Source organism: Lissotriton helveticus, chromosome 8, assembly GCF_964261635.1.
Source record: "Lissotriton helveticus chromosome 8, aLisHel1.1, whole genome shotgun sequence".
In the NCBI taxonomy this organism is placed as follows: Eukaryota; Metazoa; Chordata; class Amphibia; order Caudata; family Salamandridae; genus Lissotriton; species Lissotriton helveticus.
The window spans coordinates 1,457,669,151-1,457,696,124 of record NC_136069.1 but is presented as its reverse complement, the minus strand read 5'-3'; positions in this window follow the sequence as shown (position 1 = coordinate 1,457,696,124).

Genomic DNA, 26,974 nt, shown 5'->3' with positions numbered 1-26,974 from the left:
ACAACCCCGTTCTTCTGTCTGGGGTACTACGAAGGCTCATGAGGACCAATGGCAGGGCGTCAGGCCAATTCAGGGTCGTTGAGGAACACACTTTTGCAATTCTGGCTTTGATCGTGCCATTGATCTGCTCCACAATTCCTGAGGCTTCTGGTCGGTAACTGCAATGCAATTTCTGATCTATGTTCAGAGCCGCACAAATCATCTTCACAAGCTCGCTGTTGAAATGCGTTCCCCTATCTGATTCCAAAGAGGCCGGCACCCCGAAGCGCGGAATGAGTTCCCTAAGCAGTAACTTGGCCACTGTGAGGGTGTCGCACCTACGTGTAGGGTATGCCTCAACCCATCTGGAGAATACACAAACAACCACCAGGACATAGCGGAGGCGGTTGCACCTCGGCATTTCAATGAAATCTATCTGCATTCGATTGAATGGACCTCCAGACCTTCCTATGTGGCTTAGTGCAACTGGTGTTCTTTTCCCTACGTTCAGCTGCTGACAGGTCACACAACGCTGGCACACTGCTTCTGCTGCTATTCTAAACTTAGGATTGTACCAGGTCTGTCTAAACACTCTCAGCATAGCGTCTCTCCCTAGGTGTACGGGACCATGTATGTGTCTGGCCATTGGGCTCACCATCTCATTGGGCAACACTGCTCTGCCATCTGCTGAGACCCAAAAATGGGACTCACCCACTACACATCCTGCCTTTTCCCATGTTTCTTTTTCAAAATCAGGAGCATTTTCTTGCATGTTTGCCAGTTCGTCCCAAGTATCAACAGTTTCCAATATCATGGCTAATTCAGTCCTTACATTTATTCCACCCACTTCCACCTCTGTGAAAGAGTACCCTTGTTCCGCGCAATACCGCGCGACTTCGTCGGCATATCTATTGCCTTTCGAGACGAAGTCCACATTTCTGGTATGTGCGGTGCACTTTACAACTGCGATACCTGCTGGACATTGCAACGCCTCTAACAACAGGCGCACAAACTCTCCATTGCGAATGGGAGAGCCTGAAGAGGTCATGAACCCTCTTTGAGACCATAACTGCCCGTAATCATGAACCACCCCATAACCATATTGGCTGTCGGTGTATATGGTGACTCGAATTTGATTGCTTGCCAAGCAAGCACGTGTCAAGGCAATAATCTCGGCTACCTGAGCGGAGTGTACTCCTTCCAGGCACCCAGCTTCTACAACTCCAGTAATTGTACAAACAGCGTAAGCTGCTCTCAACTGCCCGTCTTCGTCTCTTACACATGAGCCATCGACAAAGAAAATTTCGTCTGGGTCGGTCAGTGGCTCATCTACGATGTCGGGTCTGGGTTTGGTGCATAGTTCAGTCACATCGAGGCAGTCATGGTCTTTACATTCATCATCATCCTCGATATCATTTGGGAGTGGCATCAAGGTGGCAGGATTCAAAACAGAGCATCTCCTAAGGGTCACATTCTCTGCAGCAAGAATAACTTGCTCATAGCGCGTGAGCCTGCTGTTGGTCAGATGCTGTGTTTTGGTCCTGGTCATCAACAGTTCAACAGAATGGGGCACGCACACCTCTAACGGGTGCCCCATGACGATATTTTCACATCTCTCAATGCTGACACCCGTTGCAGCAACGGATTTGAGACATCCGGGCAACGCTGCGGCTACTGGGTCTAAAGTAGCCGAGAAATAAGCAACTGGTCTACGGGCATTCCCATGGATTTGGACTAACACAGACAACGCGCAACCTTCTCTCTCACAACAGTAAAGCAAAAATGGTTTATTGTAATCAGGCATTCCCAATGCCGGAGCACGACACAGGTCCTCTCGCAGCTGTAGGAATGCCATCAAACAGTCTTTGTCCCATGGTACCGGATCGCTCACCTCCTTATGCGTCAGTTTTTGCAAGGGCTTTGCTTTCAGTGAAAAGTTCGCGATCCACTGTCGGCAATAACCCACCATCCCTAGGAACATCCTGACCTCTCTCTGTGTCTTAGGCGCATTCATTTTCATGATCGCCTCTATCCTGTCTGGTGACACCTTTCGTTTGCCTTTCTCTATTCGGTGTCCCAAGTACTGCACTTCTGTCAGGCAGTACTGCAACTTTCCCGGGGACACCTTGTGCCCATTGGCAGCTAGGTGATTTAACAAAGCAATGGAGTCCTCCCTGCAAGCTTCTTCTGTTTCTGACGCCACGAGGAGGTCGTCTATGTACTGGACCAGAACTGACTTCTGGGGCAGCACTAGACTTTCAAGATTTTTCTTCAAAAGCTGGTTGAAGATCGATGGGCTCTCTGTATACCCCTGAGGAATACGACACCATGTTAGGACGCGACCTTCCAGCTTAAATGCGAAAAGAAAATGGCTTTCTTCGTCCAGAGGGATCGAAAAGAAAGCCTGACAAAGATCAATCACAGTGAACCACTCAGCTTGGAATGGAATCTGAAACAGTATCACTGATGGATTCGGTACCACTGGACAACACGAAACGACTATGTTATTAATCTTTCGAAGGTCCTGTACTATCCGGAATTTCCCATTTGGTTTCTGCAGACCCATAATCGGGGAGTTGCATGGACTACCCACGATTTCTTTCAGTATTCCCTGTTTAATCATGGACTCGATCACGGGTTTTATGCCTGCAATCGTTTCTGGAGTCAATTTATATTGGGGTGTTCTTGGGAACTCAGCATGCGGTTTCACTACAATTTTCACTGGGTCCACCCCTTTGACCAATCCAATCTCTTCCCCAGTGAAGTCCCATACTTCTGGTGCCACTGTCTCTCTCAAGTCCCAGGGGAGCTCATCTACTGTCAAAGTAGGGTACAGCTCCACGCATATTCTTGAGTTTGCAACTTTGAAGTCTGCGTCATCATCATTGGTCAATACCTCCACTCCCTGAGGTGTACAGTATATTGTACAATTCAATTTACACAACAGGTCTCTGCCTAGCAGACACACAGGACTTGAATCGCAAACCACAAACTGGTGCTCATCGCTGTACTTCCCTATTTTCACCTGTACCGGTTCTGTCAATTGGCTGGTTATTCTCCTGTTTGCGACCCCCACCACTTGTATGGTCTCTCCAGACATGGGCAGGTCTGGAACTGCAGCTGATCTGATCGTGGATCTAGTGGCTCCTGTGTCCACCAGAAATGTCGTGGGGCACCCTGCTACTTCTGCTTCGACATAGGGTCCCCTCTGGTCCACCTCCAAGGCTGCCCCGAGGGTGCAGTCTTCTCTTTCCACTCTCTGTCCGGTTAATGGGTCCACATAATAGCACTCTTCTCCTTCTACAAACAGGGGCATCTGTCTATAGGTCTTACCCATAGTCCCTACTCGGGGAGGTTGCGGGAACTGGGCTCGGGGAGGAGCCCCCCCCCCTTTGAGCACCTTTCCCTGGTATGGCGTCACCCCTCTCGTAGGCGCGCTCTGGACCTCTTCCTCCTCTTCCTCTTGTTCTCCTATCTCTACATTGTAGGGACACTCGCGTTTCCAATGCCCCACCTCGTTACACTGGTGGCACCTAGTCGTTTTCTTCAAGGCAGCTATGTCTATTCTGGGTCTAAAGGTGGAACTCTCCTCATTGCCCTTGTTCTGACTGTACTGCTTCTTTCCTCCTGTACCTGTTCCTTGCTGCTGTTGCTGCTGTCCCCCCTTCCCTGCTGCCTGCATCTGTACCACCATCAATTTTTCTTTTAGTTTCTTAGCCTTGGAGTCTATCTCATCACAGCAGTACCTGGCATATCTCAGTATTTCGTTTAGGGGTCTATTTTGCCAACAAATCAAGTGTTGCTGAATCATTAAACTAATATCCGGTCTCAGTCCCAGGACGAACTTGGACACAAATTGCCCTATGTCTTTTGGATCCATTACATCCAAGCCGCTATACTGTTTAAACGCCTTCAGCAATCTCTCATAATATTCGTGAACTGTCTCTTTGGGTTCCTGTCTGGTTCGGTCTATTTTGACCCAATCTATGTCTTGCATTGGCACTTTCTCTTTCAGCCAAGTCATCACTCTCTCGAATTTTGCCATCACAATCTCGGACGGCCCATTAGTCTTAGCATCTCTCTCCGGCTCCGTTGTGGGCCACTCAGCGCTAACCTTGCATGCTGTCCACAGATCTCCTGGTACTACAATGTCAAACAGCGTGTTCAGATCTATCCATAGGACCTTTGAGATTTTTACAAATCTCTCAACTTGCTTGTACCACTCCACTGGGCTTTCCCGCAATTTGGGGAAGGAGGTGGTAAAAGCAGCTAAATCTCCCCTACTCCAAGGGACATGCACATAATTCCCATTTGCGACTTCACGCAAAGGGTATGCTTCTATTCCCTGCAGCCTTCCTGGTGTCGTACCAAGCGTGCTTCTCCTGACGGTCCCTTTCTTGGACCACCTCTCTTCCCACTTATCTAGTGCCCTCCATGTCCTTATTCCAGTGATCAGTTCCCTTATGTGCGTTTTCAGCCCGATCGTTCTCCTCTCATCTAGGTCTCGATCTGTATAATGTAGCCTGTGGTTACCCTGTAATGCTTTGGTTCTTGACAGGTCCACCATATATTTGCCTGCTAATTCGACTAACTTCTCATGGATTGCTCTCGCTTTTCGAGTGATGTCCTTTGCCATATACAGTATTTCATCCTGCTCATACATTTCCATTCTTTCTAAAGGCAGGGTACCATCTATCATGTCATCCAGGTCTGACCTTAAGCTGGCGACATCGAGTCTCTTAGCTTTTATCTCAGCTCGCAATATGTCTTTCGAAGGGGGCTCACTGGTCTCCCTACCATCCCAACTCCGAGCTCTACGTTTGGGCTCGGGAGAGTTAATGAGTGCTCTCCCTTGCTCCCATCTCTCCAGGTCCCATGCTCGGCCATCCGATCTTGGAAGGTGATGGAACACGGGCCTGTTACCCCCACTCTTGCTCTGCCCACTCTCTCCTGCTTCTCTCCTTTCACCGTACTCCTCTCTGTTATTTTCCCTCTGGTCGCTACTCTCCCTTTGCCTAGTATCGCTCAGTATCCGATACGATCCTTCCTGGTTCCCCATATTCCCTGGGCTGCGCTCGTTTCCGTCATCACAGGGACTATGGTGCGACCTCTCACAACTCCCATTCAGTTCTCTGGTGCCGGGCACACAGTGGGTACACTTAAAGCTGTTTCTATACTCTTGCGTTCTCCTCTCCCCTTCACTGAGTATTGGGCGCGCCACCCCTCCACTCCCGGGGCCCCCGTTTTCCAGGTCCGTTCTATCTCCACTCCGGGCCCAATGGGTGACTCCCCTACTATCTCTCTCTCTCCAGTCCCACTCCGGGCTGCTCTCCCCAGCCCCGCAGTGAGTCCGAGCTCTGCTGTCCTGACTTTCCCTTTCAGCTTCTGCAGCTATGATGCTCTTGTGAGCCTCCACTGCCTCATCCCACTTCTTCATGTACTCATTTAGCTCTTGAAAGGATTTTCGTCCAGATCCCCTCAGATCCACTGGCCATCTAGGGCCCCCAGGATCCCCTCCTGGATCCCCTGCTGTGTGCATCGGGGTGCTCCACTCTCTGGGTATCGGCATCTGACTTGGGGAATTGATCGTATCGTTCCTCCTTGCCGTCTCTGCTCTTTCTCCGTCCTTCCGTACCCGTTCTTCCCCTCTTGCTCTCTCTGGGTCATATATCGATACTATAGGACCTATGGTAACAGGTACCTGTAGTGCAGCTGGTAATCCGTAGGATGTGGCGCACTCCGTTTCCGGCGCTCTTTTTACCACAAACCTCCCGACTACCTGTTGCACCTGACTAGGCTGGGACAGCTCTTTCTTTGCCTCAGGATCCCACTCTGAACTGGGAAGCGGTCCATGCTCCCCTGCATTGCCCCCCTTTTCTCTTTCACTATGCTCGACCTCTCCCCCTGCTCTATTATACGGGGGTGGCCTGTCTGTCAATAATCTGTTTATCAGGCTGTCCTCTGTTTCGCTCTCATCATCTTCTTCTAGGGGGCTTTTATTTCCGGGCACCTCTAACACCGGGTACAGTTTATTTACTTCCATGTTATGCACTCTCCATCTTTTAGCATCCGCATCCCACCTGGCATCCTGCACTGCCCTTACCGATCGTTTCACCCTTTCTTGTCGTCTGTTCATATTTTTTTCATGCGCTGCCCTAATCCATGCATCAAGGGCTTCAAACTGGGTCGGTCTAGGCAAGGGTCTCATTGAGGTCATGACTGATTTTAATCGATGTAACACCTCTAATCTGAACGTCCCGTACTTCGGGAACGTCAGTTCCTCATTTCCTTCCGTAATCTTACTCCACTCTGATATCCAAAGGATCGTATGCAGCCCAACATTCACTGCCATGTAACGAGCCGGCGTACCCTCCGGCGGGGCTTCTTCCCCTTCATCCGATCCCCGCTTCTCTTTTTTAAACGCCGCTCTCAGCCATTTAAAACACTTCATAATTATGCGCACAATATCCAGCCTCGCTACTCTGTTTACTTCCTGATGACAATCCACCAATCCTAACGCGGCTTTGCTAACTTGGCCTATCGCAGCGCGGTCTTTCTCCGGTCGGCCAATCCCAGCTCGACACTTTCTGACGTCTTTGCTAGCTGGCCTATCACAGCGCGGTCTTTCTCCGGTCAGCCAATCACTGCGCGACACTTCCTGACGTCACTTTTCTCCGCTTCGCAGCAGCACCCCTCCTTTCTCAACTCGTCTCCCGGTCATGCATGCGTCCCATTCATACACCGAAAAATGACTACTTCCGACCAAGCGGTCACTTCCCTCGACTGTACGTCCACAGTCTATATGTAATTGTCAACACAACTGACGAAATGTCTATCATCTCTCTGATAGGTTGCTTACACACACAGTAACCTCCGACCAGCGTCCGTTACTCACGCACTCACTCTTACGTTCCCCCTATCTCGGTCTTTCGGGTGATCAATGGTACCTCATGACCCCCTTCACACTAGTTGACAATTACTCTGGGTGTCCGATACACCCGAACCACTTAAGCTCTCCTTGAACTTAAGATTTCCACCGGTTGCGCGCGCTCACAACCTGTTCCACAGTCACTCTACAGACATTCAACTCCGCCAGACATTACAACATAGATACAATACAAAAACACCGCAATCTAACACGCATGACCCTTTATACTCACTCTCGACCGATACTGCTGCTTTTTCTGTCTCACGTCATCCGGATCTTCTTCGGCGGGCGGTTTTTCCGATCATCGATCTCTAGGGGCCTTGGGGTAAGCTAACCTGGCCTAGGTCACCGTCCTCAAGAAGGCAACCATCCTCTGCTACCAACTGGAAGGGCGAGATTTTGATCGATACCTTATCACTATTGATCTAAACCTCGATCTGGTCGACTGAACCTTTGTTGCCTGTCATTGAGGGAAGAAAGTGCATCTCTTACCAAGTTAGTTCACCCATTAAAGGACCCCGCTCCAAAAGATCACAAACAACTTCTAGCTTTCAAAAGTTTATTGTAAGGTTAGGATAAGCTGCAAATACAGGCATCTCAGAATGAGATTCACGAGATACACAGGTCCAACTACATACATGTGCTCTCTGAAAGCCCTCAGACGAGCAACGGAAATTACCAGCACAAGTTCTAAGAATAATAAAGCTATCAGCATTGACGCATATTGAGATCTCTCCTTCATTTAAGTTGGAGGAAAACACACAGGTTAGGCTGTCCCTACCCTGCTCTAGATGGTATCCCTACTTAACCAAGTCTCAACCTAACAAAAGGTGTCAGCAGTGAATGACCCCCAAGGGAAGTCACTCACTCTTAGTCTCTTGGTGAAAACCTATAGTTCTCCAGTCATGACCCCTCTCTGCCTACCCATCCGCTCTCTAAAGGGTCCTCAGGCATCTGCTCTAACTCCACCCAGGGGTGCTGTCCCTAATACAAAACAGTCAACAACATTTGAGACGCCCCTCGTGAGACGCCCCTCACGTGGTGTAGCTTCTGGCTTTTTCCATGCTGCTTTGTATTGGGCCTCATACGTTGGAGTTGACCTTGCTTCTCAGACTCTTCTCCGGCCCGCTGATACCCCTTAAAACATTCCGGAACCCTCCTCCATGTCTGGGCCGTCTACTGAACAGACCTCTATTCATATTATTTATAATCGGATTCTCCCTTTTCTCTTGCAGACAGACATCTGCAGCCAAGAACCCAACTCTCATAGACTTCCAAAAAGGTTCGCAACATTTCTCGGCCCAGACCAATACGTGTAAATCAATGTTAAAACATTTCAGGCCTACAGCATTTCTCATAATGATTATAGCATTCAACTTCTTCATTAATTAAAGCATGTTAATACTCTTATTCTATTATTCAGTAAACACATCTATAAATCATGACCCATTAATGCAATGACCAAAACATTAGTTCAATCTATGTCGTGAAAAGAAACACCTTCCCCTTCCCTTCTAGCTCTGGCCCTGAGGCCTACCACATTCTGCGTTTAACCACATGCCATCTTACATTTTAGCAGCTACACGACATGGATTCAGGAATAATCACATCTAATAAAATCATATAGTGTCACACATTTCTGTATTAGTTCCACTTCTACTTAAATCTCTACATTAGCTATACATTCAGAATATAATTGCAGATACTACTAGCACTCATGGCATTTCTCCTCATGATTTGTGCTTACTACAGGTAAGTGTGATGCACTCATACATTTAGGTCAGTTTGCGCTCTCTCATTCCTTTATCTGGTATAGCATCAAAAACGAAAGGGTGCAAAGAATATTCTTTCCCTACTAAAAAAAAGAAATCAAAATGAAAGGGTACAAAGAATATTCTTTCTCTACTAAAAAAAAAAAATCACGATTTTCGCTAAGGGGAAGTTGTAGTTTTTATGGTAGAATTGTAATTCTACCGTGGCCAAAAAAGATTTATAAATGAGACAAACCCAGTGACTCTTCTCTTGGGAGGAAGTGATGGGGAGGGCCATGAGAAGATGCTCAAGTTAAAGAGGTTTTTTTTGGTGTCTTTTCTAGTTACCCTGAGAAGTGGCAGCCCATTGGTCAAGGAGGATTCTGGCTACCATTGTCCTAAGAACCTGCTGGCAGTTCTGTGCATTTCAAAGGTAAACAATTAAGATACAGTTTGAGCTATACTGATCACCATAACAATGTGAACCCACTCTAGGAACTTTAAAAGAGTTAATGCACAATCAGATGCCCTAATTACAAGTTTTTCTAGAAAATACCCATTCAGTTATTTGTCTATAAACAGGGGCATTTAGCTGAATCTGGAGGACGTATTTTGCGTGAAAAACACACATTCACTTTTTTCTGGTTTCCTGGACACGTATCAACATTGAAAAGTAGGCACATATATTCAGAGACAAGCTTTGGGGATGAGTGAAAAGTGTGCAGAAATCACAGTGCAAACATTCCGAGGGTCAGCACATACTTATTTCTTTTTGTTTGATACGTTTTATATAGCGTGAACATGACCTCTAAGGGTATCAGATCGCTGTACAGAGAAACAGATATTTTAAATACGTATAGATGTAAATAGCAAATACTGTACATAAAGCAGGTTAGGCATACAAAAGAGAAAAAGAACAAGAAACACAGTAGATGTAGAGTTGCAAAATTGCATAGTAGAATGGGAGTCCAGGGCTGTATACACAAAATAATAGTCGGTTTGAGTGGTTTCAGGTCTATTGTTGATGGTATTTATTCAGGAGCAACCGTTTGACTTCTTTTTTGAGCGAGGTTAGATTTGGTTTCAGAAGGAAGTGCGTTCCATATTCTCGGGGCAAGAGCGGTTATAAATACTCTTTTTGAATGGTTGTGGTTTCAACAGTAGAGAGTTAGAACTTCTTAGGTACCGACTCATACCAGATAGTTTGAGTTTTTTTGCCATAGAGGTGGGCAAGCCACTGAAAGCTCGAGCCAGACTTAAGCCTTTCTATGGCTTGGCTCGAGGTCCTTTTGGAGCCTCGAGCCCATGACGAGCCGAGCTTTCATATGCCTTGTGCCTACCTCCCGCCTTGTGTCTGGCTGTTGCGTTATGGCCAGAGCTGTGTACCTCGGACCTGGGGAGCCAGGTTTGAGAGTCTCAGCCTCAATTCAAAATTCTGAGATTCTCAGCAAATCACTAACCTATAGATTTATCAAGCATCCATTCTGCGATTCCTTATTAGCGAAAAATAAGGATTCGCTTATAAGGAATAGCAAAAGGCTATGCATGAAGAACTCGCTAAAAAAAATAGCGATTTCTTAAGATTCCTTAATTGTGATTCGCAAATTGTGAGTCGCAATTAAGGAATACTTCCCCATTCATTCCTATGGGCCTAGAGGCCCATATGAATGACTGGGAAGACATTCTCAATTTGCGATTCTCAATTAGAGAATCGCAAATTGAGATTGCAATTTCAAGGGTGTCAGGGTGCCCTGTTGCGCCCCTGAAATCTGCATATGGGTACATCTTGCACACACACATGCCCTAGTGGCATGTTTGTGTGTAAAATCGAACTTTGAAAAATGCACTAAATTGCAAATTACCATGAAGTTCAACTTCATGGTAATTTGCTCCTCCTATTAGTGAAATCGCACATTTTTTTACTTTAATGCATTGCATTTAAGGAATCTCAATTTGAGATTCCTTAAATGCAATCGCAATTTAAGTAATCGTAATTTTGCGATTTCTTAAATTGCGATTTTTGCATTTGGGATGATGCATCCCAAATGCAAAAATACCGGTCGCAAAGGGACAGATTCTTAGAATCTGCCCGTTTGCAACTGGTTTTTAGCTTGATACATCTATGCCTAAGCCCTATGTAATGTAAGTGTTGCTTGTGGAAAGAGCACCAATGTCTGCAGGTTGAGTTCTCGCTGAATAAAAACTGCAGATAATGCACAGTGGTAAAAACAAAGCCTTAGCATAGGGGAAGACAAACAGGTAACCATTTGCTGGCTGCTTGGAAAAAGTGAAACCAGAAAACGGAGATAAATCGCAGCTTCCCCCTCTTAAATTGTGTGACCTTAGGCAAATATTTCATTTCACCAAAACTTGTTTTCGTTCATTATCGTTTATGAAAGCACTTCAAATATGTGAATTCAGAATGCCATTTGTACTAGAAACCTATTTTGTTTGATTAATATGCAATAATGTTACTCTATTATAATCTGGGCTACATTCAGGGTTAATTTAACAACTATCACTTAAATACGTACTTGTCAGTGCAGTATTATTTGACATATTGATGTCAAAGCTTATACATGTTAAAGAAATGCACTTTTCTGTATTTTGAAGAGACTTTATCATATTGTACATGATGTTTGTTGTGTGATTTACATGACAAACATTTTCAGTGCTCAGCTTGTGCATGGGCTCGAAGATCCGAGCCAACCCCTTACCTTGGCCATGACTCGGCCCCCTCTTTTAATCTGTTGGTTCTATCAACACACTAGTCATGGTGGCAATACAGCACCCATGGTATATCCAGGGACATATTAGTGCACCCGTATACCAGGCAGTTCGTAACAAGGCCTAAAGTGATTAAAATACTGAGGATTCTTGTAACAAGGAGACAAAGAGTCTCCACCTGCTTACTGAATGATTTGGAATAAGGCAACACAATTCTATGATGCAGTGTAGTGCAGTGGTTTGTGTTCAGGGTTGGCTTTAGGGCATTGCGACTGGTGAGGCCGCACTAGGCGCTGTCATCAGGTGGGGTGCTGACCTCAGGTGGGGGGCGCTGATCTCAGGTGGGGGGCGCTGACCTCAGGTGGGGGTGCTGATTTTAGGAATAATGTATTGTTGGAGAGATGATGGGCACTTTTGCTTGATGGTAGTGAGAATAGAGTAGGCGGTCATGGGGTGAGGGGTTTCCCAAAATGATTCTCACACCAGGCCCCACCAGTGCTAAAGCTGGCCCTGTTTGTGTTTGTAACTACCTGTATGGCAGAAAACGAGTCTGCACTTTAGGTAGTAGACAACAGAGAGAAATGTGCATTAAAAATGTGAGTAATCTTTTTAGTATTTTACTCTGAAATATTGTTAACTTATGTTACGTTTGTTTGGCATGCATATCACCCGGGCTTGGGGGTGTGAGGCTACCCTGGCACCTTAGAAGAGGGGTGTAGGCCTATCTGGGGCCTATTGGAAAAGTCAGGTTTCAGGATCTTAAAGAACACTAGGATAGAGCTGGAGGCTTAGATGTGGTAGGGGAGATTGCTCCAATCTTTGGTGGCAAGGTAGGAAATGTCATGGCTCAACTCTGACTTGGCAGATGCTGGATGTGGGTGAGAAGAAGGTTGGCCAAGCAGAGGTGTCTGGCTGGTATGTGGCACTGGATGTAGCTGTTTAGGTATTGTAAGAAATTGGGTTACTGGTTGAGGGAGGAGAAACTCTACTCAAGCAGCAACGACAATCCTTGTTAGGGTGAAGTCACAAGCAAACCCCAAATTAATCTGTACTCAACCCTCTGGTAGCTTGGCACAAAGTAGTGAGGCTTAACTTAGGGGCAATGTGTAAGGTATTTATGCAGCACTTCAAACAGTAATAAAGCGAAAACACAACACAAGAAAACTTCTACACCAGTTTAGTGGAATAGAGTAAATGTAATAAATAAATCAAGACCAAAATGACAAAAATCCAATCAGTAGAACCAGAGATATTGAATTTAAAAATTGTCAGTGAAAAAAGCACCAAAAAGCACACAGCGCCAAATGTTGTTATCTGGCCGTGGTACACCAAGGCACAGTCACAAGTTCAGACTTACCGTGATGGAGCGTGGGCCGGCTACTGGGACCTACTTAGGCTCGCTGAACAAGAGTACCTTAAATCCAGGCTGTGGAGAGCAGCCGCTTACCCCTCTAAAAAACACAAGGCCATGGGGGATGGGGTTCCCAGGGTCTAAAAAGGCTCAGTATGGTTCTAGGGTACTAGAGGATGGGGTTCTCAGCGCCAGGCCCTATAGCCAATCTCCTGCTGCGTATGGTTGAAGGCCATGTTCAGTGTGGAGTTGGCTTCCTTTTGGGGGGTTGGCTTGCTTTGGGGGGTGGCCACAGAGCTGCATATGGGAAATGTCATCAGTGGCATCTCCCATATGACACCCAATTATACACCCATACTGCCACTTACACACCAATACACACAAGGATACATACAGTTACACAGTCACTCACATAATATATGTTAGAAGTACTATCACTTAGTAGGAGTACACCTAGTATACTAATTTACCTTTTGTAGTAGGTTAGTATATATGTTTAATACTATAAGCTCTTGAAAACTCTTACACTCATTTAATGGTGTCAAGTAGTATATAGTGATACCTTCACTTCAACTCTGGCCTTAATTTTGACAGCTCCGGCCAGGAATCCTGGCCTTAAATGTGATAAATGTGATGGTTCTAGGCTTAAAAATGACAGGCCTAGTCTTAAACTTGTGTCTGGAAAATTTGACAGCTCTGGCTGGAAACCCTGGCCTTAAATTTAACAGGGCCGGGCCTTAAACGGTTGGCAACAAGTGACAGGTGGCACTAGTGTTGACAAGGGTAAACAGCTGTCCCGGAAGGGGGGCGGCTGAGTCATAGGGGGGGGTGTGTAGTTTTGTTTTGGAGACATAGGCGTGGCGGAGCCGCCAGAATACATATAAGCCGGTGTCAGGAGCCTGGTATAGCAAGCAACCGCTGGACTACGTGAAGGAGCGCCATTGCAGAAAAGAAGAGCTACAACCCATTTGCGAGAAAACACTGGGTTGGTGGCTCACAGCCCCCCATCAGTAGCTATTACAGAACCATAAGCCCTTTGGTAATGGACGAGAATGCTCAACCAGAAGAACCTAAGGATATGGGTTGCGACGTTACTGCTTTTGGCTGTGGGTTTGCTAAGCGCTTTGGCGCCCCTGGTTTCAAGGATTGGTGGTGTCCGCTGTCCCCGATTAAGAGCGACAGCAGCTCTAGCGAGGGTTCGAGTGGCGACTTGACGGTTGAGCAAAGCATGCTCTTGGAGTCGGAGGATGCGGAAGACACCATAGTTCCGCCTAATACACCCGTCTATGAAGACGTGGGTTTTCACGAGAGTCTTTTTCCTGAGAATGTCCCTGTTCAAAAGCTTGATACAAACGTGGAAGGTGAGGGAGCATCGGATGTTATTCCCGCCTCTCAAAATGTCAGAACCGCGGCTGATGGGGCATCGCAGGATATTAACAACTCTCAAGATGGCAGAGCCGCCGCCGAGGGTGGTGAAAATGTGGGGGTGAGTCAAAATGTTATGAGCAACCATTTACATAAGGATGTATTTTATTTCTACAACTATCGAACGCTAATATTTCGTTTTTTGTTTGTGACCCTCTAGAGAGCAGAACCAGTGGGATGCACTTACTTCATAATGCACAAAGAAAATCAAACTATGCCCCCTCCTAATACGCACATCTATGAAACCATGGATGTTCAGAAGGCTATGAGTCCTACGAAGGTAGTTGTGCAACAGCCTGATACAAGCGTTGAAGATGAGGGATCGCCGTTGGATATTACCGACTCTCAAGATTTCAGAGCCGCTGCAGAGGGTGGTGAAAGTGTGTGGGTAAGTAAAAAAAAATGTTAGGCGTAGACCCTTTACATGAAAGTTTGTTGTCTTTCTACCGCTAACGGGGTGTCAATATTTGTCTTTTGAACCTAGGATGAAACACCGAAAAGAACTGAGGCCCAGGGGCAGACTGCAAAAGGTCGCAGCTTGAATCTGTCCTGTATATGCTGTGCAAACCAGACTGGAAGTTCCACAAAGCCGAGTTCACCTCTGCCCATGGAATGTGAAGATGGTTCTAAGAACGATGAGTTTGTAAAAGCAACGGCGTGGTTCCCCAGAGACACTATAGCTGGTGTCAAAGGTTTCGCAGCTATAGTTGTACGCGCGTGCGTCAAACGGGACTATTACAACATGTGTTTCGGCCATCGTATTAGGGACCCTCAACAGGGGGCGCACGAGTGTCTAGCCGAATCATACAGAGACCGAATGATACGGCACATATGTAGTTTGCTTGATCCGTACAAGATGTATAAGCTGCTAAGGGTGGTGCACGGCCTGAGTGATGAAAATAATTGTATCCACCCTAACATGTTGAAGATCTTGATGGCGACAGTAAAGGAGATACGCTATGCCAACGACCCCTGCGCAAAACTAAGAGGCATGCCAAACGCCTGTGCGTGCTGTGACAGAAAAATGATAGAAAGACTTATAGAAAGGCGCATGTGTAATGTGTATCTAAAAAGCAGAAAAGTAGTGGCCCTCGCACCACAAAGGCTATTTTATAATAGATAAGTCCTGATGCATTGCTAAGTGCTAGCGTATATTTAAAGTAAAGTAGTAGAATGTTACACCCAAAAAAAAAAGTATATGTGTTAAACCGTACTTACTACGCATACTGTGAAAAGATATGAAACCCCTTTTGTTTGTGATTTGGTAATGCTCATTATTTTTAATAAAATGTTCTTACACAAAACAAGCGTCTTTCATTTCCTGTACTCTAATGACTGCTAACATGTCGGAGGGCCTGTTAAGAAAACTTTATTATGATACAAGAGGGGTTGGCAGCTTTGGAAGCGGCGCCGCTCTATATAGAAGGGCTGTGGCTGAAAAGAAGTCGGTAAGCAGAGAAGCTGTGAAGACATGGTTATCAGGAGAGGAGGCGTATTCACTACATAAACCAGCCAGAAGACGCTTTAAGAGGCGTCCTACAATCGTTAATGCGTGTATAGATTATCAGTGGCAGGCGGACATAATCAGCCTTCAAGATACTGCAAAACATAACGACGGCGCCTGTTATATATTAACAGTCATAGATGTGTTGTCCAAATACACGTACGCAGAGGCGCTGCGTGATAAAAGTGGAAATAGCGTCACGGCCGCTTTTAAAGCCATCTTCGATAAGGGTCGTATTCCTCAAAAACTACAAACAGACGCAGGAAAAGAATTCTTAAACAAGTCATTTCAGAAATTATTAAAGCAGCACAATGTTCAACATTTTGTAACACACACGGAGGTAAAAGCAGCGGTTGTAGAAAGGTTTAACAGAACTTTAAAGTCTAAGATGTGGAGGTATTTTACGGCCAACAATACATACAGATACGTGGATGTTCTACAGGCTTTTTTGGCTGTATATAATGCTAGTTATCATAGGACCATCAAAATGGCACCTGAAGAGGTAACACCTAGTAATTCGTTAACTGTTTGGAGAAACTTGTATGGGCCTAACTTTGGGACAAAGGTGAAGAAGTCTGTATTTAAAAATGGTGATCATGTAAGGTTTTCAAAACTGAAAGGAGTCTTCACAAAGGGTTACCAACAGACCTTTAGTGATGAAATATTTATAGTGGAAAGTGTGGAGCTTAAGGAAGGGCTGTATATTTACAGGTTAAAGGACTACGATGGGGAAACGGTGTCGGGATCCTTTTACAAGGAAGAGTTACAAAAGGTGCCCAATGATCCAAACCGTGTGTATAGGGTTGAAAAGGTTCTGAAAAGGCAAGGTACAGGTGCTAAGAGCCAGGCATATGTCAAATGGCGCGGCTGGCCTGAGAAATTTAACAGTTGGGTGTTGGCCAGCTCCCTGAAGGGTGTGTGAGCTAAAAGCCGCTGCTACGATGGAGACTACACCCTTTTATATAACCTTACCATCCAACGCTTCTAAGGACATGTTCCCCAACAATCAGATTTCTAATTACACCGTCAAATTGGCTAAGGCTGTGGACCTGAAGGGGGACGGGGAGGTTGCCCTAACAGAAATACAATACCCTAGAACATGGAATACATTTACAGCGGACGAAGCCAAGTTTCACATCAAGAGGGAGCAGGACCCCATGGGCATACACACAACCTTCCCGCCCGGCTACTACCCAAACATTACAAGCATTATCGAAGCCATCAACAAATCCATAGCCGCTATAGAACCACATCCGAATATTCATCTGGTCCTAGATAATGTGAGAAGGAAGGTGTTTCTTAAATCCATAAATCGAAACACCCTGTTTAACTGCTCAGGTAAATTAAAAAGGATTTTAGGGACAGTACAACATGTGAAAAGCCCCGTGGAACAAGATCACACGTGCCCCGATATTAATGGGGGGTTCTACACGCTCTACAGGTACAGCGATATTGTAGAGTCTCAGAGGATAGGTGATAGTTACTCGCCGTTGTTAAGGTGGGTGCATGTACAGGGTGATAATAATACCATGGTCAACATACAATTTAACAAACCTGACTACGTCGCAGTTTCTAAAAACCATTTTGACACTATTTCAATTATGATCTACGATGATCAGTTTGAGCCGGTGGCCTTTAAATACGGGAAAGTTATTGTCAAGCTTCATTTAAGGCCTAGACACGACAGAGGGTATTAGGCAGCCATCATGGTGGTTATGAAAACCTACGGAGATCCGTCTATGTACAGAGACTATTACAGAAGTCAAGCCGGTTATGGAGGACCACCGTACTTTCAAGGTTCACCCGTTATGTACGGGGCTGGATTAGGAGGATTCTTTAGGAGTCTGATTAGAAGAGCTATGCCTTTCCTGAGAAGAGGCTATGAAATTGCAAAACCTCATGTTAAGGCAGCTGCCATGAACATCGCCCAGGAGGTGGTGGGGTCTGTTACCTCGGCGGTTGCGGAGCGCAAGAACAAGCAGCCTCAAGAAGGAGCTGGTTTGATGTATAAGCCACGCGCTAGTGTCAAAAGGAAACGGGGTGTTTCCAGACGCCGGGGTCCCCCAGCCCCCTATAAAAAAAGGAGGACCGCTTCAAAACGTCCTCAGAAAAGAAGAGCTCCAAGACGAAAGAGAGCTGCAAAGAAGCGAACCGGCTCTAAAGTAAATATTTTTTAAAGCCTTGTAAACACAGCCATGGCCTTCGTACATTGTGGATCTGGAGAGTGCGCCAAATTAGAGTTGGACTTGTTTAGTCTAAAGCCCACACAGACAAGCATCGAAAACAGCTTCTTCATGGAGGTGTCGCCTTTAGCAGCATTGACACCGCTGGCACCTATAGAGTTTTATGTGTCAGGTGCCACGGATATGTATTTGGATCTCAACAACACTCTGCTGCATCTTATGTGTAAAATCGTAAAAGCGGATGGGACCGACATTGACGACGGTTCTAAGGTGGCACCAATCGCTTACCCTGTAGCTACCATGTTTAATCAAGTGGACATCACCCTGGGCGACCGACTCATCACCCAGAACGATAACATGTACGCCTACAGAGCCTACATAGAGAGTATTCTAAATTACAGTAGCGATGCCCTTGACACACAACTTTCAGCGGGTCTCTTTCATAGGGATACACACGGACAGTTTGAAATCACAGCTCTGGATGGTGATAATAAGGGCTTTATAAAAAGAGCGGGGCATGCTGCAGCCAGCCGTACCTTTGACCTCCTGGGGCGCATACATTCGGACCTCTTCTTCCAAGATAAACTGCTCATCAACGGAATTGATCTTAAGATCAAGCTCAATCATAACAAGGACTCATTCTGCCTCATCAACGGGGATACTGAACAGTACAAGCTGAGCATACTGTCCGCGAGTCTGTTTGTAAAGAGAGTGAAAGAGTCCCCGAGCATCAGGCTAGCGCACGCCGAAGCTTTGCAAATATCCAACGCCAAGTACGCTGTGGAAAGAGTAGCTCTGAAGGTATTCAGCATCCCTGCAGGTACCCGCTTAACACAACAGCAGAATCTATTTCTGGGGCAACTACCAAAGCTCATCATCATAGGGTTTGTGGACAATACCACTTTTAGTGGCACCTATGCCTCAAACCCCTTCAATTTTAAACACTACAACATCAACTACGCGGCGCTGGTCCATGAGGGCAATGTGATTCCTGCAAAACCCTACACACCCAGTTTTGCAGCCGGTCATTACATCAGGGAATATCAGGTCCTGGTTTCGATAACAGGAAAGCATCAAAGGGACTGCGGTGTAGCGGTGTCAAGAGAAGGCTATGGCCGTGGATACACGTTGTTCGCATTCGACCTGACACCGGACATGGAAGATGGCGATCACTACAACCTGGTCAAAAATGGGAATCTAAAAGCTGAAATACGATTCGCAGCTCCACTGGCGACTAATGTGAACATGGTCGTATTCTCTGTATTCGACAGCATCATTCAGATCAACCACGCAAGGCAGATTTTGTTTGACTATCTTTAAAAACATTTGTGAAATGGATACGGTACAGATACGTGACTTCTTAAGCAGACATAAATACGCTAGGAAATACTTTTTGGGTGTTTTCCCCAGCGACGGGCTACCAGGCGACATAGGGGCAGAAAGACCATGCACCCTAGTCTTTAACACAGACCCTTATGACCAGGCTGGGACACATTGGGCGGCCATGTTTATAGATGTTGACAAGGTTACGGTGTTTGACAGCACCGCAGAGTTCCCTGAGCACAGACTCTATACACCCCCTATATTCAAGTTTGTGAAAAAAGCTGCAGCTGTGGTGGAGTATAACAAACTAAGGGTGCAGGATTCCATGGCCATCACATGCGGGGAACATTGTATTTATTTTATCAGTAAAATGTCGCAGGGTATTTCATTTAGAAATTTCTTAAAGCTATATCCGGGGGATCTTGTTAACAATGACCGTATAGTTGCGAGATATGTAAAAGAAAACACCAGGGTGTCGGTCAGACCTGTGAAAACTGAATATGTACCTTGTCAAAACTGTAAGAGTTTATAACAGTTGTATGCTTAATGTTGAACGTTTAAAATAAAAGACATTATATTTTTTTAAAACATGCATTCAGAGTCGTTATTTCAATATACATGCACCATAAAATGTTTTTTGAAAGACGACTGAGACGGTTTGTAAAGTTATAACAAGGTGTTTATTACAAAATATGTAGTTGACAAAACTTTATTGCAGAAACCTAGGAATAAAAATTCACACACAATTAATCAAAAATCCATGCGAAGGGTGGCTGGGGCAATGTCTTTTTTTTTCGAGCTGGCACCAACGGTGCAGGAGTAGTCCATTTAGGGGATAGTCTGTGGCCTTCAGAACCTGTAGGCGATGGCAGTAGGGGAATCTTCAAATTGTCTAGCAGGCGGCGGTGTTCATTATTACCAACAAGAGGGAGGGTATATTGAGTTCAGCAGCGGCCTTCAGAAACTGCTCCCAGCCTCTCGGGGCATTTTGAGGCGTTAGGATTTTGGGGTGTGTCAGACCTTTGACTAGATCGTACATATGCGACCCTGCAACCGGTTGGCCCTTGTAGAGAAACTCGCCGCGGTCATTCCAGGAGGTTAGGTCTTTAGAAGCGGCTAGTTTACTCATCAGCATCTGCGCAGCCCCTCTGTGCCTTTGACCTATATTTTTTAGGAGGTCTCCAACAAAGGTATCTGAGGCTGTCGCACCATCGGGAGGCGGTTGTAGGGGCTGCGGAGCGGGGGCCTGAGCAGCTGGTTGTTCAGAGTCTGGGGTATATAGAGTCAACTTGTTCTTCTCGGTATTCCACTGGGTGTAGTAATTTAAGAATTTGTTGAGAGTGCTGTTGTAAAGGTTAGCCTTGTCGTAGGGGTTTCGATCAGTCCTGCTCAAAATGTCTTTAATTTCAGTATCCAGGCGTAGAGTCTCATTTCTACGGATATCCCAGGCGTTGTCATTGGTGGACCCCAACTGCTCCATTTGCTGCCTAGGAACCAGATACATTTTTGTGGCATGATCCATCACTGACCCGCGAGGAGGCTTGTAATTACAGGTATAGCTATCCCCAGCAAGTTACCTATAAAACCTCCAGACTGTTTCACCAGTTTCTTCTTTGTTATGAGTGAGCCCCTTTTATTACTGAGCTTCTTGATAAGCCCCTTCTTCTTCTTCAGAACCTGTAACTGCCTCTTTGATATAGGTACGTTGCCTTTTAGGGTGTTTAGGGCTATTTCTGAAATGGATGCCACTAAATCGTCAGAAGCGGTGCCCAGGATGGCCTTTCGTTGTTGGGGACTGGCTTTAACAAGCATTTTCAGGAGGGCTAAATTGCTGCGTAGGTGTGCAGACATGGTCACCACTGTGCGTTATAAGGGTGGGGCTGTAAATGGTTCTAAAATACATCAGTGTTGCTTTTTATAGGTCCTGGTCTTGGGCTTTGGGGTGTAAACTACTGGTAGCTCTGGGGGAAAAATATCAGCCCTTAGTCTATAGTCTTCTAGAGTTTCATTTTTTAAGTCTACCAACAGATACCCGTGGGGTTTTGCTGTAGCGTCGTTAAAGGCCTCCATGAAGAAGTGTGTGTTTCCGGGGTACATCTGTTTAGCTATGACGGATATTTGTTGTTTGTCACGAGGGTTTTTAAATAAAACAAGGTATGAAGCGTTGAGAGCTATAGACCTACTGTTCTTGCCTTTGTAAAACAAGTTCTGCACAATGTAGCAGATGCTTAGATTACGATGATGGGAATATTGGATAAAAGCTCTCTCTAACTCGGGATGATCACCACCTTCACGCATCAGATCATCAACAATTATCATATTTACAAGGGTTGGGGGGTAGTAGCTCATCATCGTTGAGGTTATCCGGTATACCCTCTATAAATTTGATATGTGGGAACCGGCGGCCCAAGTCTGTATAAAGAGGCTGCCAGCATGAATAAAGCCACACAATGTTGTTAGGGGTTTGTGATAAAGCAGAGCCGGCATTTTCTAAGAGCTTTTTTATAAAGTAGCTTTTGCCGCAGTTTGAGGGTCCTGCTAGCACGCAGGAGAACGGATGCTGTAACCTAGTGTCCATGCTGTGGCGGCTGTCTCTCTAGTGAGTCTAATAACCATAAGGCAGTGTTTTATAGTCGGTGTCAGGACCCTTTTATCAAAAACAACTCGCAATGTTTTATGTAGAGGCTGGGTTGTGATTTCCCACTTCTTTTTGGATCTGATTATGCAGGGCTGGTTCACGACTATGGTTTTAGCATTCTCAGAATCGTCTGCTGTAGCGTATTCATGCACCAGATTCTTCAAACTATCAAAATTGATTTTTAGGGTGTTGCTGACATTTAATGTTATCCCTTTGACCTTCATACACACCTTGTTCTTGTTGGTCCTGTAACTGTATGTTTTAGGTCCGGAGGAAGTGAATTCTTTTATAAACTCATCCTTATCTAGCTCACTGGTTAGTTAATCTCCCAGAGGAGGGTCTTCATCCCCCGGCTTGCTCAGAAAAATCACAGAATCTGTATCGTGATACAAGCAGCGATCCTGGAGCTTATCCATAACCCCGTAATGCTCTAGACGAGCGTGGGCTGTCGTGAAGCAGGCTATGAAAATGTTTATGTTGTTACTCGATGTGGGGTACTCTTGGGCGTATTTCCAACACAAAGCCGCTGTATCGTCATCGATAAAGTCGCAGCTGGACACTTCGTAGCATGGGGCAAACAGGTACTTGAACAGTTCATCAGGATCTGATATTAAGGTAGTATTTGAAAGGTTTGTGCGCTGTGCAAATTTTTCCCATAAGGAGTTGAGACAGAGTTTGGCTAACTGTCGGCGTGTAGGATTGACCTCTATCAGATGGGGGCGTAAACGGATACCCTCGTGAGCGTAGTAGTCGTCGATGTATTTCTGTTTTGCATCCTGACTAGTACACCATTCAGGATACCCTGAGGCCTCCTGTTTGTCTCTGAGAAACAAATTAATGTAGGGGGCAAAGAGTTGTGTTGTAGTGCTCTTAAAATGCCACACTTCGTGCACTCTACCTAGCCTGTACCCTTTCTCAAAGGCAGCTTGTACCTCGATGCTACACCAGGTCCCTGTGAGCATCCTTTGTTCATCGGTGTGTCTGCAGCCGTCAACTTCTTTAAGCATCGCACATGTTCGACAGAGGGGGAACATCAGCTTGCCATCGACTCTGCATGGTAAGACCGGGAAGTAAAGCTGCTTAGGAGGATAGATTTCACATTTGATAAGCCCAAAGTATTCGGCTAGGGGCTTAAAATCTCTATAGATGATGGTGGGATGACCCAGCGGGTACAACTTCATCTTGTTCACAAAAGGGTACAGACTGGTGAAATCATAGTAGTGTATTTTCTCACCCTCACCAGCAGCCTTGTACAGTTGTATGGCATTTGTACGCCCCCCAAATAAGGCATCGCGGGGCTCCAGAGGTGTGGGTAAATCACGGGTCTTAAGAAAAGAGCAGAGGTCTGTGTCGGTTTTTAACATGTCTAACCACTCGTGCTCCCAAAGAACTCGCATAGCAAAGCCCTGGTTTTCAACATACTGGGCCTTTATCAGAGTACGTCTGTATAAGTGTTCAAATTTGGCACCCAGCATTTTGTTATACTCGTGGGGCTTGTAACACTTGGGGCAGCCGTGGTAAAAACAACCGTTGAATTCAAAGGCCGTCGGCACACCCTTAATTACAGAGAACCCGTCCAGGTAATAGGGCCCCAAGCGGTATTCACCACCCTGTAAGGCATGTTGAATTTGTATGTCTTCCTTCTCAGAGACGTGCATGAGCCATTGGATAGAGGGGGTTGAATAACGTTTCTGTTTACCGTTATAGAGGTCTGGCGGTACTAGAGCTATAGTTTCTGGCCTCAAAAACATGTGTTTGTAGATGGACATACACACGGATGCCAGAGTGACGTTTTGAAATGGGTCTATGTATTCGACCGCATGCCGCATTTCAGGGGTTTTGGATTTCAACACCGTTACTTCTTTAGTCATAGACACCACAGCATCTCTGAAGATGTTACAAGCTTGCCGCAGGATCATTACATCAGCCTGACAATAAGCTTTCAACTCTGTTTGAAAGTGAAACTCCTTTTCACGGTTTTCAGAGTACCATTGTAGAAAGTTCACTTTCTCATCAGGCATCATGTATTCCACCCCGTAGCTGTCGGTAGGAGGCATGGGTCCCACATAATTCTGGTTAGCCCAGGTGTTAAAAAAGTGTGGAAAATAACCTTTACACCCTGGGAACCCAAAGGCCTTTGGCAGCTTGCTCAATTTCATGGGTAGGAAATTCAGGGTGTCCATGAAGCGTATTTTTAAAGGGCATACCGTCATCAGCATCAGTTTAGACCCCTGGGTTATGAGTTCCACTGGTATCTTTTCACGAATCATGTCTCGTAGAATAAAGAAGGAGTCATAGGCTTTCGAGTTGTGGGCGAGCATGGTATATCCTTGGAATTTGGCTTGAATGAAAGTGCTCAGGAAATCACCAACGCACGTTCGTCCCTCAAACTCCCAGCTGTCGTCGGAAGTTAGATGGTGGGCGTAAATATAGTTAGGCTGGTGTACCCCCGTCTCTTGTGTGCACTCTATATCAAACACTATATAGTCCTCGGTCTTGGTCTGAGGTAGACCTTTAACCATATAACACTGATGGCTGGTGCCTGACTCGTAAGACACATGACAACGGGGACATATCATACCTTTGCACTTGTGATCCGTTGCCACATACCGCCCACACTCACTGCAGTCCTTTTTAGGGACGCATGTGAAAGATTTCTCGTGTATGCTAAAGCAGTTTTGCGAGCGACAAAACATCCTACATGTGCCGCACCTCACCTTCAGGGTAGCGTCTTCTATACAGCCGTCCCTCTGACACATCTTGCAATGCATTTCACATTGGTGGTATGTTTTATTGCTGTATATATGGTCACAGTAGGCGCACACATTCCTGACACCCAGAAAACCTTTAAGGTTCAAGATGCCGTAAAAATGATTTTCGGCGTGGAGGACATATACGGTCTTGTTTCTCACAGGGCCACCGGTTGTAAAGTACTTCCAGGAACCGTTGTGATGAAGAACTTTCACCGTCACGGCGAAATAGTTCTCAAAAACACCTATATCGCCAAAGCCGACCATTCGGTCAGGAGGTATTTCAAGAACCTCATGGGCTTCAGCAGCTCTAGACATGATGACAGCGTCAGGGTTCTTGCGAGCCATCAGCAGCCCCACGATGCTGGCCGCCAGACATGTGTTGGCAGAGGGGCTGTTAAAGTTGAGCAGCCACCTCTGTTTCTTACCAATTATTTGACTGTAGAGTATGCTCTTTAAAGGTCTGGAAACACCCCCCTCACGCCCCCGTACAATGAGGGCTATGACTCTAAAAGTGCCATAGGCGACTAGTTCAGCCTTACTCTGTAAAAGCCTTGAGAGGTTTTCTAAAAATTGCACAGCGTCAAAAACATCTCGGGCCTTCCGCCTGGTGAACAACGGAGTGTCAAAACCCTGCCCCTGGAAGCGGAGTTGGAAAAAGTCATTAGGCCCCACATTGTGTAACAACCTTTCTATGAGCTCCTGCACAGCCTGATGTATAGCCAGAACACCATGGCCGGATGATGTTATTTGATGGAGGTTAATAAATCTAAACTCCTCATAGTGTTCTACGGCCCTAAACCTCTCTACATTGCGAGTGTAACTTCTAACACTCTCTAAAAACAAGGGCTCAGGGCCCTCATCAGTAGGAGTGTGAATTGCGGAGGTGTTCTCTGCTGTGTCATTTTGGGGGGTCATGGTGGGACCTGTCTCAGGAGTCCTTGTAAACCTGCGGGTAGCGCATATTCTAGTCTTCTTCAGCTTATTTATTAAGCGCCTGCGTTGCTTTGTACTATTAAGCCACTTTTTTTTTCTTTTACGCGCCCAGGCTTTTCTAGACACCATGCCCCAGCCTATCTGAACAGGTAGGTCGGTGTCGTTGTACGCCTTGTTCATGGAGGCATCCGCTACAGTTCCACCCCTAGGTCCTTCTGAATGTTGCTGTGCTTGGAGTTTTAAAGCCATCCCCCCTACCCCCTTCAAAGGCCCGACCCTGGGTATGTTAGACCCTGCACCTATGTATTGTCGGTGGTGAAGTGCTCATTTATATGTTTCAGGAGCTGTTCTTGAAACTATGGTACAGTGTTTTAAGGGGTCTAGGGAAACACTGGGGTCTAGGGAAACAGATGTGTCTTGTTTGAAGGGGTCTAGGGAAACAGGGCTGTCTTGTTTGAAGGGTTGTGAGGCATCAGATGGGCACTGCTTGAGCAGTCTTAAGAAGCGTACAGACTTTGTCACTAACCTCTGGACCTTACGGGTATATTTTGGGGGCCTCTTAAGAGCACCAATGGCTGTGGGGGTCTTTAGGGGCCGGTGCTGCCATAGTCACGCCCGTATAGCATGTATGTCTGCCACAGCCGCCTGACACTCCTGGATGATCACTTTTTTACACACCCCAACCCTTTCCACGATCTTCTGATGGGCCATACGTGTGTACAGGGTCTTGGTCATCCCCACCCCCCATTTTAGGTTTGCGGCGATCGCCTGGCGTTTTAGTTTTCGAACAGCCATCTGCATCTCTTTTACATGAGCCGCAAATACCTCATATGTGTTTACAGACCCCTCTTGCGCCTGCTTAGAGGGCCCCACCTTGCGAGGCCTTATAAAGGGCTGCAGCACCTTAGGACCATCTATACTGCTAACAGTCTTAGCACCATTCTGTAAAGCCTGTTCCGCTAGTGTTCTAGAAATAGGGACCCCCTGCGAACGCCCTGGTGCGGACAGGAGCGGAACATTGCAAACTTTGTATGGAAAAAGCGGCTGTACACCCTGGGCCCCCGTGGTATTGTCATCCACACTTGTTGCTGAGGGTGGTTTGGGGCTTACGCCGGCCGCGGGGCTGGACACGGGACTGTACACGGGGCTGGCAGCGGGGCTGGATGCGGGACTGGACACGGGACTGTACACGGGGCTGGCCGCTGGGCTGGACGCGGGGCTGGGCGCGGGGCTGGCAGCAGGGCTGGTGGGGTCGTATGCCCCCGGAGGGGTACTAGGGGACAATGGGTATGAGGATTGTGAGGAGCTGTCGTTGTAATCAGGGGTCCTAGCTGAAATGCCTGTGTCAGGGTGTGCTGACCTGTTAGCTGGGTTCTGTAAACCCTCTGTGCTCAAAGACCCCTGGGACACCGCTTCAGGGGTTCTACCGAGGTTGTCTACCATCCCCCTCATCACCTCAAGAGCTGGGGTGTTCACGAT